The following is a 17788-nucleotide window of genomic DNA, read 5'->3' on the forward strand; positions in this document are numbered from 1 at the left end:
TTATGCTCGAACGAAATTCCATAACCAAGAGTTCCTTTGACATATCTCAACACATGTTTAGCAGCTTGAAGATGAACTTCACTTGCACAATAGAATTTAGAAACAACACTTACAACTTGTAAAATATCAGATATTGTTGTTGTAGATACAAGAGACAACCAACAAGACTTCTAAAATCAGTCTCATAAACTTTTTCTGTACCATCCTCTTTGCAAAGCTTCAACTTCTAAAACATTAGAGTACTCATAGGCTTAAAGTTCTCCATTTGAAACTTCTTAAGAATTTCATTTACATATTTCTTTTGACTAATAAAAATTCCTTTGTCATCTTGTTTGACTTCCATTCCAAGAAAGAAAGTCATTTCTCCACAATCTTCCATCTCAAAGACTTTCATCATATTTTGCTTGAACTCCTCAACAAATGCAGTATTTTTTTCTATCACTAAGAGATCATCCATATATAAAAAACTGTTCAAAATATGCCTACAACAACTGCACACGTGGCTGTTTTATCCAATTTTTTGAATTTTAATTTTCTGTTATTTAAGACCTAGTCATTAGGAGTCTTTGTTTCTATTAGAATATTGTTAGTCGTGCCTAAAAATAAAGGATATTTTATTTTGTATGTTTGACTCTAGCTCTATTTAAAAGGAGCAAATGAATAATAGTAATGCATCTTCCATAAAATATTTTTATCTTTCTACTCTTATTTTACGTTAACAACAACAAATTGGTATCAAGAACCTGTATCTTTAAGGGATTTGTGAGTTGAGAGAAACATCAATGGAGCAAAATACATACACAGTAGGTTCACCGCCAATTTTTTATGGTGAGGAATATGAGTTATGGGCTGCAAGGATGATCTATCATCTCAAAGCATTGGATCTTTGGGAGGCAATAGAAGAAGATTATGACTTTCCTATATTGCTTGAAAATCCAACCCAACTGTGGCTCAAATGAAGCATAAGGAGAGAAAGACAAAAAAGGCAAAGGCAAAAAAATTACTTTTTTTTTACTGTGTCAAAAATCATTTTTACAAGAATTATGAATTTCAAATATGCCAAAGAGATTTGGGATTATCTCAAGAAACAATATTCTAGTTGTGAAAGAACCAAAGGCATGCAAGTGCTTAACTTGGCTAGAGAATTTGAGATGCAGAGCATGAAGGAGACAAACAATTAAAAGTTATGTTGATCGACTGATGAGTATAGCAAATAAAGTGCAACTTCTCGGGAAAGACTTTCCTGATGAAAAAATAGTTCAAAAAATTTTGGTTACTGTACCAAAAAAATATGAATCAAAGATATCAGCATTGGAGGAGTCAAAAGACATGTCAACCATCACCTTGGGAGAATTGGTAAATGCTCTACAGGCCCAGGAGCAAAGAAGAATGATGAGACAAGATGAGACGGTACAAGGTGCTTTTCATGTAAAAGCACAAAATTCAAAAGGTGGCAAAAACAACAACAAATGGAAGAACAAAAAGCTAGAAGGCTTCAATGAACAGCAAGGTGAGAACTTTCCCCCCTGTCCACATTGCAAAAAGACAAATCATCCAAAAGAAAGATGTTGATGGAGGCCAGATATCAAGTGTAGAGAATGTGGTGATTTGGGACATGTAGAGCGAGTCTGCAAGTCTAAATCAAAAGAGGCAAATGTCACCTTGGAGGAGGAAGAAGATGAGCAACTCTTTGTTGCAACATGTTTCACTACAATCAACTATTCTAGTGACTCATGGTTAATAGACAGCGGCTGCACAAACCACATGACCCACGATGAAAAGTTGTTTAAAGAGATTGACAAAACCACCATTTCCAAAGTAAAAATTGGAAACAGTGATTTCATCTCAGTTAAAGGGAAAGGGACCATCGTTATTGAAAGCTTGACAGGTTTAAAGTATATCTCTGATGTTTTATATGTGCCTAACATTGACCAAAATTTGCTTAGTGTTGCACAACTTGTGGAAAAGGGCTTCAAAGTCATATTTGAAAATAACTGGTGCTTGATCAAAGACACAAAAGGCAAAGATGTATTCAAAGTGAAAATGAGATCTAAGAGCTATGCTCTAAATCTGATGGAGGAAAAGCATATAGCTTTTTCAAGCACAACCACCAATGTTGATCTATGGCACAAAAGACTTGGACATTTTGATCTTGCAAGAGTGTTATACATGCAGAAACATACCTTGGTGAAATGTGTCTCGATGCTTGAAGACAAGTTGGTAGATTGTGTGGCTTGCCAATTTGGCAAACTAGTCAAAAAACCATTTCCTCAAACCACTTGGAGAGCAACTCAAAGGCTACAACTTGTTCTTACAGATGTTGGGGAACCTTAGAGAGTATTGTCTTTAAATGGTAATAAATGTTATATTACTTTTATTGATGATTATACTAGATACTGTTGGATTTATTTCTTTAAATCCAAGACTGAGGTTGCCAATATTTTCAGAAAATATAAAGCATTTGTGGAGAATCAAAGTGGTTGCATGTTACAAATAATAAGGTCTGACAATGGAAAAGAATATACAAATGAATTTTTTGATAAATTTTGTGAAGAAACTGGCATTGAGCACCAACTTACAGTATCGTACAACCCACAACAAAATGGTGAAAGTGAGAGAAAAAAATAAAAGCATCATAGAGATGACAAGGTGCATGTTACATGAGAAAGACTTGCCAAAGAAGCTGTGGGCAGGGTAGCAAGCACTGTTGTATTTTTGCTGAATAGGCTGCCAAGTAGAGTTTTGAACAAAAGAACTCCATTTGAAGGCTCGTTTGGATACAAACCAGATTTACAAAATTTGAGAATTTTTTGTTGTGTTTGTTTTTCTTATGTTCCACAGGTTAAAAGAACAAACTTGACAAAAAGGCTAAACCCGGAGTTTTCATCTGATACAGTAGCACGGCTAAAGCTTACAAAATTTTCCAACCACAAAATGGAAAAATTCTTGTGAGTAGAGATGTAAAGTTCATGGAAGATCAACGGTGGAGTTGGGAGAAGCCAGTAAGAAAGCAACTTCTAGAAACTCCACAACTCCTTGATGATGAAGTTGATGAAATTCCTGTCAGAGGTACAAGATCTTTATCTGAGATTTATCAAAAGTGTAATGTGGCTGTCTTAGAACCTGCTGAATTTGAAGAAGCCGAAAAGGATGAGAAGTGGATTAATGCTATGAAGGAAGAACTTAAGATGATTGAAAAAAATGACACTTAGGAGCTAGTGGATCGACCTCAACACAAACAACCCATAGGAGTTAAATGGGTTTATAGAACTAAACTAAATGTAGATGGTTCTATAAATAAACACAAGGCCAAGTTGGTGGTAAAAGGTTATGCTCAAGTGTTTGGAGTGGATTTTTCAAAAACGTTTGCTCCCGTTGCACATCTCGATACAATCAAAATGCTGCTTGCTTTGGCTGCACACAAAGGTTGGAAACTTTACCATTTATATGTAAAATCTGCATTTTTAAATAGTTATTTCCAAGAAGAGATATTTGTGGAGAAACCAAAGGGATTTCAAGTTAAAGAACAAGAAGATAAGATTTACAAGCTAAAGAAAGCCTTGTATGGTCTTAAACAAGCTTCAAGGGCTTGGTATGCAAGAATTGATTATTATCTTAAAAAAAACTTGGATTTATTAAAAGTCCAAATGAAGCTACATTATATGCGAAAATGGCAGGAGGTGATTTAATTATAGTTTCTATTTATGTTGGTGACCTCTTTGTGACAGGCACTAATGAAAAACTAATGATGGAGTTCAAAGCTAAAATGCATCAAATGTTTGAGATGACAGATCTTGGTTTAATGTCCTTTTTTCTAGGAATGGAGGTGAAGCAAGAAAAAGATGGAGCTTTTCTATGTCAAAAAAAATATGCAAAAGAAATATTGAAGAAGTTCTGCATGGAGGACTGCAAAAGCCATACACCAATGAACCAGAAAGAAAAATTCAGCAAAGATGATGGAGTCGATAAGGTAGATGAATATCATTATAGAAGTATAATTGGTTGCCTAATGTATCTTAGTGCAACTAGACCTGATATCATGTTTACAGTAAGTGTCCTTTCAAGATTTATGCATTGTGCTAGTGAGATCCATCTTCAAGCTGTCAAACGGATTGTGAGATATGTCAAGGGAACTATAAATTATGGCATCAAGTTCATTCACTCTCAAAATTTTTAGTTTCAAGGATATTCTGATAGTGATTGGGCTGGTTCAAATGATGACATGAAAAGTACAACAGGTTACTGTTTCAGCTTTGGTTCGGGTATGTTTCCATGGAGTTCCAAAAAATAAGATATAGTGGCTCAAAGCACAGCTGAGGCAGAATATGTGGCAGCCACTGCAGCTGTGAATCAAGCTATTTGGCTAAGGCATATACTTGTTGATCTACATATGGAGCAAAAAGAGCCAACACAGATTTTTGTTGATAATCAAGCAGCTATTTCCATTTCAAATAATCTTGTTTTTCATTGCAAGACTAAGCATTTTAAGATTAAGCTATTTTTCTTAAGAGAAGCACAAAGAGAAGGTGAAGTCAAACTTCTTTATTGCAGAAATGAAGATCAAAGTGCAGATGTTTTAACAAAAGCCCTTCCAAAATCTAGATTTGAAGCTTTGAGAAACAAATTAGGTGTTTGTAGCTAATGAGGCAAGGAGGAGATTTGTTGAAAATATGCCTACAACAACTGCACATGTGGCTGTTTTATCCAATTTTTTGAATTTTAATTTTCTGTTATTTATGACCCAGTCATTAGGAGTTTTTGTTTTTGTTTATCAGATTAGAATATTGTTAGTCATGCCTAAAAATAAGAGATATTTTATTTTGTATGTTTGACTCTAACTCTATTTAAAAGGAGAAAATGAATAATAGCAATGCATCCTCCATAAAACATTTTTATCCTTCTACTCTTATTTTACGTTAACAACAACAAAAATAATTAAAATATTAGAATTCATGAATCGCACATAAAGAGTTAGCTCACTAAGACTTTTTTGTGAAACCAATACTCAGCAAGTACTCATCAATCCTACTTTACCAAGCCCTTAGAGTCTACTTTAAACCATACAAGGCCTTCTTTAGCATATAGACCTTGTCTTCTTGTCCTTTAAATGCAAAACCTTCAAGCTGCTCAACATATATCTCCTCCTACAAATAATCATTGAGAAAAACAGATTTTACATCCAAGTGAAACACCTTCTATCCTTCTTAAGTTGCAAAAGCAAGAACCAATCTGATGGTATTAAGACGAGCAACTGAAGCAAATGTTTAAGAGAAATCAACTCCAAATACTTGAGCATATCCCTTCTCTACAAGTCTAGCTTTGTACTTGTTAATGGAATCATATGTATTGTGTTTTGTCCTAAACATCCATTTAACACCAATAACATTTTTGTGTTGAGGTCTAGGAACCAATTCCCAAATCTGGTTCTTCTCAATCATTTTAAGCTCCTCCTACATTGCAACAATCCATTTTGGATCCTTTTCAGTTTAAGAAAAATCTACAGGTTCTAATACAACAACATTACATTTTTCATAAATTTCATAAAGTAATTTGGTCCCTCTTACAGGTGGATCATCAATATTTTCATCTTCATCTTCTTTAAAAGAAAAATTAGGAACATGTTTTCATTCATCTGTCTCCCAGCTCCATTGTCTATCTTTAGTAAAATAAACATCTTTGCTTATTAGAATTTTGTAGGAAGCCTATTTAATAGAAACATTGTAGTGTTTGCAGCTTTAGCCCATAGCTTCTTTAGAAGTCCTTTATCATGCATCATGCATCTAGCCATCTCCATTATTATTCTATTCTTCCTTTCACTCACTCCATTTTGTTGAAGAGTGAAAGGAGTAGTAAGTTGATGCTCAATCCCAACCTCTTCATAGAAGGAATTAAATTGCTCCGATATGTATTCTTTTCCATTATCAGACCTTAGAACCTGAATTTTATAGCAAGCTTGACTTTGAATCCAAGCCTTAAACCTCCAAAACACTCCAGCAACTTCATACTTGAATATCAAGAAATAAATCTAGCATATAACATTCTGATTTTTACTCTCTCAATGTTCTTGTGTTAGCACAATTTTATCTCCTTCAAAAGTAATTCAATGTATTTTTTACAAAATTTTCAGATTTTGATTAAAAAAGTTTTGAGATAAAAGTATTTATTTTTATTTCGTTAAATAATTCATCTCTGAATACATGTTTGATTTATTTTTGGAAAGATAGAATTTTCTAATACTTTAAATTATTTAAAAAATCCTTAACAATTTGCAAATGTTAAATGCACTAGCAAAGGTGGTGTAGTGGTGGAGAGGCTTATCCCTTGGTTTGGTCTTCAAGAACTCAAGTTCAAGTCCTTATGAAGACCTTACATGCGTAATGTCATATGTCTTGAAAAGGAAGAAAGGTGGCAAAACCAAGTTACATTCCACAGACTCTTTTTTCCTCTAAAAAACTCACTCCCTCTTGGTTCTCTCTTCTTCCTTTCCATTCTCCTTTGTTTTCCAGCAAACTCTGGCCCAAAACCGCCTTTCCTCATCACTAAAAAGTGAACCTCTTCCCTCTTCACGCAAGAAAGAACCAAACTTTTCACTTTCTCTCCTCCTAGAAACCAAACCGCAACCTACAATGCACCAAGATAATTGCTCCCATTCTTGCAAGTTTAAGAGGTGAGATTGTCTTTTTGAACATTGAAACAAGGCTTCCATCTTCTTTCTTAATGTTTTCACCGATCAAAACAATGAGATGAGATTTTTGCACCTCCTTCATGGAAAAGCTTGGAGCTTTCTACGTTCAACCACTGTGTGAGTCCATTCTAATCATCTAAACGTAATTTGAGCCTAACATATTGTGCACTGAAAAAGCTTTCCAACTCAACTTGTTTAACTAAAATGAATACTGGATCATTCAGTTACAAGGAAAACAATAAAAGTCCTTCTTGTTTCTGCATTTTTTGTGTTACCATGACACGGGAGACTAATTTTAATTTTTATGGTCTCTTGAGCTTGCATGCAATCATTCCTTTATGATCCTAACTGAATTAGATTTCAAACGCAAATGGTTTCGCTCAAAACGGACAACGAATTCACAAGTTATAGTGAAAATGGTGAAATATCTTCCTTGTTCTGCGTTTTGTTATTCCAACAGCAAAGGAAGCTATTTTTCTCATTTTTTTGGTCTCGAAACTTGACATATAAACATCCGTACTTGAGACTTTTGATGTTTCAAAATGTATTTATGAGTATATTTTGATTTTGACGACTTCCAATCTTTGGTTGAGAATTATTTTCCACTTGATATTTGAGTAAACATTATTTTATGAAAATTGTGAATTATTTAAGTGAGTTATTTACTCAAAGCTTACTGAAAGCTACAGATCAATTAAATGAAATGTTTTATTGAAATACCCAAAATGAGTAATATTCATGGTGTATTTGAACAAGTTATCTTGTGTGTTGTGCTCTTTAAAAATATATGGTTTGACACATGTGTTGATTGTGTAAAGCACTAAGAAATATGCATATGCAGGCTGAGTGGACACCATTTGTAAACTTGAGCCCTTTGAGGGTGGGAAATGTGTGATGATTATGTAAGTATATGCACTCTAAGGAGTTTGACCATAGTTTCAGCTTCGACCTTGAATTGAATAATTAAATCTAATAACTAAAAGTAAACCTTTGTAAAAATTTTGTTTTCTTTCTTTTTGAAAATAAATAAGTAGTGTAACTCTAGCCGGGTAATGGATGGAACTCAAGGAAAGAGACGAAGCTGGTGAGCTTGAAACACTTATAGAAAGTGAATTAAGGCACGGGTATAAATACTTGCCAATTCTCTCTATATATATGGTTCTAAATAGGTGATGAAATGATGTGAAATCTTAAATTTGGTCAGCGTCTATGTGTGTGATTAAAGGAGTGAAACTCCAATAGTGTGCATGACTATTCAGAAGGCAAATGTATGTAAAGTCCCACTCTCCTGTGAAGGAAGTCATGAGATTATTTTATAACTGTTGTTGGTGAAAGATAGGGAAGACCTCGACATCTAGGGTATTTAATGGAGTAGGGTGACTTATCAATAACCCTATGAGTGTCCTAAGCCCTAGAACTCCAGTTGGAAGTCTCCACGCGATGCTCCTTTATTCTGACTTTCTCCTGAGGCTTATCATGTTGGTTAAGCTAGATTAGTCAGTGGAGATTCGAGTCCCTACCATAATGTGAAATGTAAGCTGGCTAGTGAAACTCTCAACAACTTCAAAATAATAGGATTGTTATGGATCCAAAGTCGCATAAGCATGAAAATGAAATTTTTTCCAAACCAAGAGTTATCGTTTGCATGGATCATGCATCATGTAATTAAACTTGCATTTTATTAGATTGTAAAAGTTACCATTATTTTCATGTGACGTATTCTCGTACTTACTTTATTTTGTTTCTTTTCTGAATAATCATTTACTTGGAAATGTTCTCACTCCTTCTTTCCTTGTTGCAATGTATTATGATGTTGGATATTTTCTTTTGGTTGTTGCAGACTTTGAGGATGACCCTACCCCATCTTTTTCTCCACGTTGAGCTAGAATTTGAGGAGGACCTCACAAGCATTGATGAGATGGAGGAGGACCCTTCTAAGGAGTCTTGACTGTTGTTAGTTATTTCTTTTATTATCCGCTGCTAGAGGACTGCACTTGCTGTATGGTGGAGGATTAGGTTCTTTATATTTTATTTTGGTAACTTAAGTATAATATACTTTGTTTTGGCACTCTGATGGTTGAGGATTGCTTCTTTAAGACTCTTGGATAATTTGTGATTACTTTTAACAATTATGAAATTTATCTATATGACTAGGTTTATGTTATCAGTTATCTTCTGATTTTAATTTGGATGAAATTAAGTAGACTGGAAATTGGCTCTTCAATGCATGTAGAAAATGAATGTAAACTCTTTGGGTTTGTGGTTGCACATTGAGTGTACCCTAACCCTAAGAGAGTTCTAGTTGAGCAATAAATCACATGTTGTATATCATTTTGTTAGTAATTGGCTCATAAGCAGGTAAAAAAGATTGGAGTCCACTTGCATGGTTATGCCAATACATGATATGCCTATATTATTCAAATGGTACTTACTAATATCATGATTTTCTAAAGGTTTCAACTATGAGTAAATGAAGAAAATAGAATCTCATGAGTAATTATTAGTAATAAGAGTATGACATCTATTTTTATGAACTATTGTCTATCAAGTGCATGAAGAATTAAGTTTCATGTCATGACCACCTATCACTTAAAGTATGTATTAAATTAAAAAAAATACCTCAATACTCAAGAATGATAGTGGTATCCATAAACCAGGTTGAGTAATCCTAGATACTCATGTTATCAAAAAAATCTCATTTGATCCAAGACTCTTAATAGCAATCGTTATACATTATCGTCAAGTTATCCAAAGTAAAGGGATAGGAAGTAGTAGAATTGTTGGTCTCATTACATAGTAAATTCTTGTAAAATCATCAATAAAAGCAATAAATCTACTCCTTTGTAAAGAAAATTTAGGTTGAGGTCCTCCAAGGCCTATGTGAATCAATTGCAATTTTCGTGAGGCTTTCCACCTTGCTTGTGGAAATGGCAGCCTGGCTTACTTCCCATATTGTCACGCACTACAGCTACTTAAGTGATCTTCCAATAATAGCAAACCTTTCATAATATTGTGTTTCTTCATGTTTAGCAATACAGCATGGTTGAAATGACCAATTCTCTTATGCCAAAGTTCAACAGCTTGCACTTCCTCCATCATATCTAAAGAGAAGCTTTTTCCTTTCATTTTGACCTTGAACAAATCTTGCCCACTTGCATCTTTGATCAAGCACATTTTGTCTTCAAACAAGACTTTGTAGCCTTTTTCAAGCACCTAGCCAACACTCAACAAATTTTGATTAATATCACGTACATAAAACACATCAGTGATTATTTTTATTCTTGAGCTTCAATTTGAGGTTGCTTTTTGTTTTTGCAAATTTTTGCAATATGACCAAGCTGGTTGCATTATTGCAGCGTATTTTAGGCCTTTTCCAGCATCTGAAGTGAGGATGATTCCTCTTTCCGCAATGCTGACAAGGAAGATGATTTGGCTTCTCATCTTCTCATTTACTGCCTTTGTTAGAACTATCTCTTTGGTCAAAGTTGCTCCCTTGAGCCTTCTTTTTCTTTCCTTTGTAGCCATAATTGAGTTTCAGTTTGGCTTATAATGCACCTTCAATCACGCCTTCCTCCCTCATGAGTATCCTTTGTTCTTGGGCTTGCAAAGTGTCACGACCCCCTTTTATAAAGGACCAAGAACATTGTTTCTACATCACATACTTATTTAAGATAAATAAATAATAGAGAATATAAGTATAAAACTCACTTCTCATTCAAAATAAAACAAATTTTCTTACAACAAATATCCAATAGAACAACATAATATTACATTTAGTTCATAATATTCAAAATACCCAAAATTAAACTACGTAGGTCCTCTACACGAGGTCTTAAAATATAAGGAAAAAGAACTTTGATGCAAAATTACTCGACTCCAGCTTCTAACATTTCTCCACTGGCCCCTCAGCCTGTGAAATAGATGCAACACCTGCTACATTTGCTCACGTACCACCGTATGATCATCGCAGTACACACGCACACAACGACATAGAAAGAAATACAAGGGTGAGCTTACAAAAATAAACTAAAATCGTATATATATATATATATGTATATATATATATATATATATATATATATAACAAAACATAACTCACAGCAAACAGCCTCATGCATTACCAGCCCATCTAATGCACAGCATGAAAACGGTTTCTAACTGGTTTCACAGCCTAAGTAATCCAGAAGGAACTGAGTCGGTCCGAGAGTGACCCATTCTGGTATCTGGATCCAGATAGCACAGCACAGAAGCTCAGCATGAACTTACCGTTACACGTCTACCCACCTAAACATGTAACTCGGCTCTATAATGATGCAAAACATATATCTCAGCATGATGCACACCGCTAAAATTATTTTAACAGCTCAGCTAAGGCAAGTTTATAAAAGATCAGTCAAAATCTCAGCATTTTAAATCAATTAATAGCATTACAACTTAGAAAATAGCTTTTATTCAATAGATCTAACAAAATCATATCAAAACATCTTGAAATAGCATATTAAACCATTCAAAACATAGTTTATAAGCTAAAGTAAGCTCCCCTTACCTTAGAACGAAGATTCACACTAGATCTACTGAATATTACTTGTTTTATAACAAGATTCACCGAAGATTTGGCTTTAGAACGGAGTTTCTCCTAAGAACACCATGAACTTCTATGAGAAAGAGAAAGAGAAGGGAAACGAACGGTACATCTAGCTTCAAACTTAAAGAAACTTACTTCAAATCCCTTAGAATAGACGTAGAATCTCAGATCTGGCGAGAAATCTAAGTTTATGAGGGTTTAATATAAGAGAAAAGAGTGGTATATAGCCTTGGAACCTTTGAAAACCTTGTATATGAGTAAAAAAATCAAATTTCGTGTGAAGCCCCCCTTTTTATAGAAAATTTTTTAAATTTACTGTTCATCGCCGGAATTACTGTTCATCGCCGGAAACACTGCTCAAGATACTATTCACGTCGGAAACACTCTGCACACGTACTGTACGCGCACTGTACGTGTATGTGACGTTAGCCATGACGTCAAGGTGATGTCACTCATGACGTCAGTGGTCACTATCCATACGCGATTTGTACGCAGTTTTACTATTGATAGGCGATTTTACTGTTCATACGATACTGTTCACTTTTTTTTTTAATAATTTCAAACTCCATCTAAATCTATTCCAATACTAAATAATTCTTCAATTAACATTTAACAAGTATAAAATATTATAGATTACTCGATAATAAATCACAAGCCTGACACAAAGCATATAACAATTCTGCCAAAGTGATAATTGACAAATCTTTTGAATTTTCCAAAGAGGAAATAGTGGATTCAAACCTCTCAAGAATAGTCACAATAATTTTTTTAACAATTCTCGTACCAGGAAACTTAGTTCCAAGCAACCTCACTTTGTTTACAATGCTTAGAAATTTGTCAGAATATTCTTTCACTGTTTCTAACTCATTCATCCACTGCATCTCAAACTCCGTGATATAATTCAGCACTTACATACCTTTGTCTTTCTCATTTCCTTCATACTCTTGTTTGAGGAAATCCCATATGGCCTTTGTTGATTTCAGAGTCATAATTCTAATAAAGATTGTTAGAGAAATAGCAAAAAATAGGCAAGATTTTGCTTTTGATTTTTGTTCACTTGCATCAAGAAAAGCCTCAATTCTAATTGTCCATAGGTGATAGTTCTCACCCTCAAAAATTGGTAGTGTTATGATAGAGATATATTGCATTTTCAATTCTTAATGTAAGTGTTTAGGTGTTTGGTGGAACTCTCAACCTTACCAGATCCCTCAAAAATAAATAAAGCTCTCATACCAAATGTTGGAACTAAGAGAAATTTAGAAGGCAATAAACTCGAAAATAGAAACTCACACTTTTATTCACACTAATAACCTTTAAATACAAGAAAACCATAACTCAAAATTGATTCTAATTCCACTCATTAATCTAAAAATAAATCAGAAATAAAGCTATTCATAAAGATGTAATAGCCCATTTATACCTATAATTTTTATAATCAAAACTCATAAAGTAGGAATAAACGTTAATAATAGCTATTGATTCATATTCTTAACACTTCTAAAGGGCTCTAGAAGGGTCTTCCTCAAGGTCAAGTTTAAAAGATATTGATGTTGAAGAAGAAGAAAAAGAAAATGATTGAGATAAAAAAGAAAAGCAACTCCTCAATAGTTTAGAATGTATTTTGCTTCCTTTTTTTTTAAATTTTTGAACAATTTACTTCAGTGGAATGTATGACTTGTAACACAGAAACGATGCTTTCAAATTGAGTTACTTTTATGAATTTAGAATTAATCTTTAATTGCAAACACTTACAAAGTTGTTGAATTCTCTATTTTGTACAGAACACCAGAAAACACACAAACACTCATTGTATAAGCAGGCACAAGTAAAAATATCTTCTGGAAATTTAGGGAGTCTATTATTTTACACTCATTATTGTTACACTGTTTTGAGCTTTGAACCACTAGCAGTGCTGAGTTTTTCAGAAGTTTTTTCAAAATACTTTGTAGGAATTAATCCTTCCAAAATACAGTTTGAATCAGCACCTGTATCAAAGAGGGCTAAAGTATCAAGAACAAAATCATCAATAACGATTCTGGTGTTAATATAAAATTTTTGTATTTTGACCTTGTTGATCAAACACATAAAGGTTTCTTCCAGATTATCAGAATCAACCTTCACAAAATCATTATCTTCAGAAAGTTCTACTTTCTCAATATCAGATTCATCATCTAACTGAGAAAGAATAACTTGAAGAAATTGTTGTTGATCTATGATCTCTCTGATCTCTTTTTTGAGATTATTTATCTCAATCTGAAGATCTTGAATAGTGGTTGGTTTAATACTAGAATTCTTTTCTAATCTTTTGAAAATATTTGTAATGTCGAATTTATTTGAAGTAAAATATTCTTTAGGTTTAGGTTTATTTTCTAAAACTTCTTTGAATTTATTTAAAAATTCTTTTCTATCTTGAGGATCTGAAATGGAACTTATTGCTTCAAAAAGAAGATCTTGTTCTTTTGTCAAAACATTGATTTCTGAAGTGTCATCACTATCAGAAGAGGAAACTTGGTCATCATTTTGAATTTGGTTGACGTCTTCCTCAGATTCTTTGATAGAATCTTCATCGGAGGTTTCAGTAAGGAGATTGTTAATCTGCTCTTCTATAGAAGGCTCCAGATTAAGGCTGCTAATCTTCTTTTTTAACCTACAATATTTAATGATATGGCCAGGTTTACCACAATTGTAACAGGTTATGTCTGTTCTGGGTTTTTTGGGAATGTTGGTGGGGATGACATTTTTCCTTTGCTTCTTGGGATTAGGTTTTCTATTGTACCTGCGTTTGTAGGGCTTTTTGTAAGGTTCAATAGCCTCTTTTTTAGGGGCATGTTTCTTATTTTTGGGGGAGCAAGATGGAAGACCAAACTGCTCGCAGAACGATCCTAATTCTTTCTTGCTCAAGGCTTTTTCTTTGGCAAGTTGTTTCTGGAGTTTATCCTTCTAGCAGGCTTTAATACCGCTATGGATAATGATAGCAGTAAGCTGACCATAATCATAACTATCATAATTGATTTCTCCAGTAGGAGAACGACTTCAGAGTTTACTTCTAATAAGATCTCCGAAAGCTTTAGGAAGCCCATCTAGATATTTCTCTTTCCAGTAGGCTTGGTTACAATCTTACCTGGTTAGGACCCTAGACATAAAGGTATCTTTATACCATTTTAAATGTTCTAAGGAATTACATTTGAGGTTTGAAAGAAGCTCTCCTGATCTCTCCCTCCAAAGAGAAGGATCACCTAGGAAATGTTGGGATATTGTGTATAACAACGTATACACAGCATCAGGGAGACGCTCATTGTCGCTGACAATGGTTTTCCCCTTATCATCAATTTTAACTGCAGAGAGAATATTATCTCTGTCAGCTTCAGTGAGATAATTATCTCACCAACCTTTGAGTTGGCCAGTAAAACCAGCAACAAGAATATAAACAATGGTGTCTTCAGGCATATTTTGATTAGTAAAATAGCCCATGGCGACAACCGACATATTTTGGAGTTTGGCAATGATATTATATTCAGATAATCCATCGATATTCTAAATATAAATATCATTAGAATTGAAACTTTGAATAAAATCTTGTTTTTCTTCTAAAATAAGGTCAGGAGCAGTAGCTCTATTATAATAAAGCTTGGAAGAATTTTTCCAATTGTTGATTGGATTGATAGCTAAAACAGAATCTGTTTCAGAATAATGTTCTGAATCAGCCTTGGAAATAACATTGACAGTTTTGGCAAGAGACCTAGTCCCGGGTTTAGCACTAGATTCTTCAGAGGGCTGTGGAGTGTCGGGAATAGTAGTAAGGAGGCTAGTGATTTTACTAAGCAACTCGTTCTGGTTATCCTCGTTCACTTTGGTTTTCTCTTTTTGCCTGAGTTCTAAGATTTTCTGCTTAGCTTTGGCACTAATCTTAAAAGGTTTAAACAGAGGTTTTTCTAGGTTGAGAGGATGAAGAAGCCACTTCTTCAATTTTAGGTTTGACGGGATTTATAGAGATTTTTTCTCCTAGAACCTGAAGATACTTATTGGTATAATTGGCCTGTTCCATAAGACCTTGAATATCATTAGGAGTGATAGACTCTTCTGGGTTTTTAGATTTGAAAGGGGTAGCAGTAACAGGGTTACCGCCTTTGTCTTTCAAATTAGGTAATTGGTATTGAGATGTGGGTGGCAGTTCACTTTGAACTATTTGTCCGTCTTTGATCTGCCAAGATATGACATTAGCAGAGGAGGTACTAATAACATCCTCTTGCCAAGGATAATCTATATTATTATGAATGGTATAAGCATGATACCAGTCAAAGAATGGGATGTTTTGTTTGACTTTTTCGAGAAATTGGTAGAATTTCTCTTGGATTTCAGACCTGTCTTTTCCCCTATGCTTCTGAAAGAACCACTCTCTTTGAGGTTTCCAATCCTCAGAGTAGAAATCTTTCCTAAGGGTTTCCTTATTAATAATGAATTTATGAGATAACATCATAAGACTCATTTAAGGAAGAGTAGGTTGGAGATTGGATATTCTGATTTTCGTCTTCTTTTTCAGAAGTATGATAAACATTTCTAGGAATCCTAGAAGAAGTATCTAAACTTTGAAGATTTAGAGAGGGGTCATGATTAACAGACCTGGGAATATCAGGTCTAATATAAGATCTAGAAGAAAAAGATCTTCTAGCAGAGAAAAAGTCAGATCGATTACTGTAAGCATCGATCCTAGAGGAGAAAGAGTTTCTTCTATCAAAGGTTATTTCAACCTTTCCAGAATTATCCTGCGAAATATCTTGTATTTGAGGAGCAGGTCTAGGAACACTGGGTGAGGCTTTATCCATAACCCATTTTTCCGGGAGAGTAACCTCATCCCATTTGATGATTCTAGGTAGAGAAACATTGGCCTTTGTCATATCAATGATAAACAAAGTAGTCTCTCCTTTTTGAGGTTTAAGCAGGACTCTAGAAGCACAAGAGTTCATGACCTTATACTGAATCCTATAGATAAGGGCTGCGGGAATAGATCCCTCTTTCATGTCTAACCCATGAAAGCAAATATTGAGAAACAAGGAGTCTAGGATGTGTTCATCCATGAGACTCACTGTCTTGTTGGGAAAACAGTTAAAATAAATCGGACCTTGACCGAGACTGGTTTCAACTGTTCCTATAAGAGAATCATCAAACTTATTATGACGAATGTCTCTTAGACAAATTAAGACAGCAGCATCTATGCCTATGTCTATCAAAGGTTTGATTGCTACCTGAACACATCCTATGTGAAGGTATTTGTATTTTCTTTTATGGTCATTGAGAGAGGATTTGGACAGGAGATGAAATTCTTCTCCTATACCTTTTCCTAAAGGGATATTGTTTTCAACAGTTTTGATAATGTAATCAAAACTATTCTTCTTGGGTTGATCTTCAGGAACATATAATGTATCCTGAGGAATGACTGGGATGGTCCAGTCATCCATACTTTGGTTGATCTCTTCGAATCGAACTTCCTCGTCGAAGAGGTTATGCTTAGGTGTGATTTCAGGAGAATGTTTCTCCTGATCATCAAAGAGATTGGTTTTTGTGGGAGAGGAAGAAAATGTGCTAGAGCCAGAGCGAAAAGAAATGCGGGAGAAAGAACGTAAGAGTCTAGACATAATAAAATACTTCTGGCACATCACCTTCATATGATTCCGTAACAATATTTCTGTCAATTATTCATAACTTATTTGACTGGATCTGGTTATTTGTGGACTTTTTTTTTTTTTTAAATTTACAAAATCTGAAGTTCTTCTACTATAGTCACCAGCTTCTTCTGTTGTTAGTTTCTTTTGAATACAGCATCGTCAAATTAGCCTTACTGCCCTTTCAACCATACGGGTCTTACTGCTACAGCCCTATTCAAAAGAACTAAGAACTGCTGTACTTCCAGTAAAAGATTTTCATAAACTTAAGGAACTATACAAAAGCAATATTTCAAAACCATTAGTTTGTGGCGTTGTTACAGACAGGGACGACCATTACTGGTCTCACCCGAAGGGCCTGTCAGCTGTCCAGCCTATAAACCATGGTTACAGAAATTTCATAAAGAAATTTAAAGTCCAGATCCAGAAGAACATAGCTACAAACAATTAACAGTTATATTCCTACTTCCCCATCAGGCTCTGATTCTTCGGAGTCATCCACTCTGGCTGGGTCATCCACCCAGAAAGCCATCCAGATTGTAGAGTCATCTACTCAGCAATCTATGATTCCTAAAAAAGACTCATCCATCAAGGTTGATTCTTCCCAATCACAAACAAAGAGTGTCAAACAAAGCAAAGTAGATTATGCTTTCCCTGTTAACACACTTCTAGCCATACAACAAGGTAGCCTAAACAGCCTACCAAAGAAATCTTGAGCAGACATTGCCTCTGATGAAGATATGGAAATTGATTTAGCAAACCTAAACACTATTATCCAGTCCTTCAGCCAGTCACAAAAAACATTAAGTCTCCCAGACAAAACAGAGAAAGCCATTAGCCTTCAAAAGGGTAAAACCC

The sequence above is a fragment of the Abrus precatorius genome, unplaced genomic scaffold, assembly GCF_003935025.1.
Source record: "Abrus precatorius isolate BTA unplaced genomic scaffold, Abrus_2018 Scaffold1, whole genome shotgun sequence".
NCBI lineage: Eukaryota > Viridiplantae > Streptophyta > Magnoliopsida > Fabales > Fabaceae > Abrus > Abrus precatorius.